This window comes from Triticum urartu, chromosome 5A (assembly GCF_056163025.1).
Source record: "Triticum urartu cultivar PI428250 chromosome 5A, HENAU_Tu73, whole genome shotgun sequence".
In the NCBI taxonomy this organism is placed as follows: domain Eukaryota; kingdom Viridiplantae; phylum Streptophyta; class Magnoliopsida; order Poales; family Poaceae; genus Triticum; species Triticum urartu.
The window spans coordinates 684,814,527-684,817,231 of NC_141877.1; the positions used below are offsets into that span (position 1 = coordinate 684,814,527).

Here is a 2,705-nt window from a genome sequence, read left to right on the forward strand (position 1 = left end):
AGACGAACCTCTACCTTGCTTATCGCATGACTTTCATTTCCCTCTATGAATGCCCAAAATCAGGTCGGTTTTGAAAAACATTCCCTCTGGTTATAGGCCGAAACCATGCTCAAGTGCTTCTATAAGTTATTTTTTACTTGAAAGGTGTTTTTTTATAGGATTCAAGAGTCTATGCAAATTCGATGTTTTTCTTTTCTATTTCTACGTTTCGACAATCATACTTGAATTCAATGAAACAGTCTTTTTTTGGTAACCAAACTTTTTTGCTCATGAGTCAATTATTAATTGAAACTCGAAGGGAATGAGATTGAATCTTCCCTGCAAAAATAAATAAAAATAAAAACCTCTTACATGTCACGCGGTCTACTCGTAATTCCGCTGAGGAGGACAACTTAATTAGCGATGGCCTGCACATCAGCTTCAACGTCAACGACAACAGCCATAGATTTTGCTTGAGCTTGAGCAGCCAAGGCGAGCCATCCCCGCAGGCCCTTCCGCACGATCTTGCAGTCGTCATAGGCACGGTCGCGGAAGGTCTCCACGTCGGCCATCATGCTCGCGATGCTGGACATGAGCAGCTCCTTCTTCCACTCCTCCAGCGGCGCCAAGTCCGAGTACTTATCCCCGAACTCGTACATCTTCTGAAATTCGATGCCGGCGATGTTGTGGGTGTGCTTCCTTGCCACGCCAACAGCCTCCCTGGCGCGTAGGTGCTCCTCCACGGACCGCAGCATCTCCTCTTCCGCCGACAGCGCGCGGCGGCTGGACAACACCTGCGCGATCCACCGCGCCGCCACCTCGAAGAACCACGGGATCAGGACCTTCCTCGCCATGCCCACGAAGGACAGAGATGGTGCGAGGGACGGTGCCAGGGACAGCGGGAAGACGTGCTCGAACAGCAGGCCGACGACGTAGCCGTCACTGTCGATGGTGACCGCGACGGCAGTGTCCAGGAGCGGGAACGAGTAGGTGTACCCCGTGCAGTAGATGACCGTGTCGGCCACGACGGAGGAGCCGTCCACGAACTCCACGCGCCCGTCGGCGTGAAGACGGCAGATGCGGGAGTGCAGGCGCAGCACGTCGCCGTGGTTGGCCAGCATCCTCGACATGGCCGGCGTGGCGGCCGTGGCCTCGGAGCTGGCCGTGAGGTGCACCTCCCTGGCGACGCGTCAGAGGTCCAGCACGATGTCCTTGCCACTTTCACCGCACCCGACCACCACCGCCGCCTCACCGAGGAATGGCTCCGGCGTCCGGAACAAGTGGCTATGCAGCTGCCGGCGCGTCCACTCCGCCATGCCTTCGATGTCGCTCGGGAGCATCGGCTGCGAGTAGTGGCCGGTGGCCACCACCACAGCGTCGAACACCTCCTCCTCCCGCGCAAAATCATCATCCTCAGTGGTGCCGAGGCGCTGCACGGACCTCCACTGACGGATCATAATCGTCGATGTCGGCGTGGGGGCGACGCGCAGGACCATGGTGTTGAGCCTGACGACGTCCATGAGCCCGAACGCGTCGCAGAAGTCCCGGAGGTAGCAGTGCATCTCGCCGTGGACCGGCAAGCTGCGCGGGTCACGGCCCTCCAGTCCCCGGGGAAGAACTGGAAGTCGGAGAAGCCCATGGCCTCGCGCGGGCTGATGAGGCGGAGGCAGGCATAGATGCTGCTGGGCACGCGCACCGGCATCCTAGCGCCGAGCGGGTCCTCGACGTCGGTCCGGGGGCCATACAGCCACTGTCCGCCGATGTCGCCGCTCTGCTCCATGACCGTGACGGCGTGGCCCTCCTGCCGCAGCTCGCGCGCCACCGCCAGGCCGGCCACGCCGCCCCCCACCACGCACACGCTCTTGGACTGCAACGCTGACTCGCCGCCCCCAGCATCCATGCCGATCGGTTGGTCGACGGTGACCACGCTTTGCTTTCCTTGGTGGGTCGATAATAATATCGATTGCTAACATACCACGATCAATGACTGTCATCCATGTACTTGATACTCTTATGAAATGCTACATTTCAGTATTCCTAATCTGACATAGCTGTCGATCAACTAACACAGAGAAAGATGACGAAGACGTGGATGATAGTATGGAGAGCACGGACAGCAAGAGCCGCTACGTCCTCAGGAGGCTGCGGAATGGGGAAATCCCGTACCGCAGCGGCTCCGACAGGCTCTACGGCAACATAGCCTGCCCCTTCTGCTGCGCGAGAATCAAGAGCGACTACGACAACCTGATCATGCATGGCACCGATATCGGCCGTGGTAATGGGAGGAACCACAAGCCCCACGTCCGGGCTGAACATGCCACTTTTGGTGCCTTCCTTAGGAAGTACGCGAAGGGGCATCTGCCATTCTACCTCCCGAGGCCTCCTCGTCCGGCCAAGATACCGAGGATCTGATGCGCTACTTGGTTGTTACTACTGGCCCACCCTAGTTAAGATTGTTTTTATGTTATGGTTGTCGTGTGATACTTCTGCCCCACCGTACTGCTTGAACTTATGCGCCGGTTTATCTTTTGGGTTGTGAGTGTTTAACATGCTATGTTTAAGTGTTTGGTAGTACATTGCTCATTTCTGGTAATGGCCAACTTCCAATGCTACGTTCTTAGGTACATGCTAACAATATTAAATATGGTTTTCTGAAGCAGCAGTGCCAATTTGTACATGATAGGCGCCTAATTAAGCGTCTACCCTGTACTAATAAGCGGTGTTGC

General features: G+C 56.2%; 1 pseudogene; it reads right to left on the minus strand.

The window, feature by feature from the left end:
- Window positions 1-327: 327 nt before the first annotated feature.
- On the minus strand, window positions 328-2,351 carry LOC125507686 (flavin-containing monooxygenase FMO GS-OX-like 8 pseudogene; annotated as a pseudogene).
- Between the last annotated feature and the right edge of the window lie 354 nt (window positions 2,352-2,705).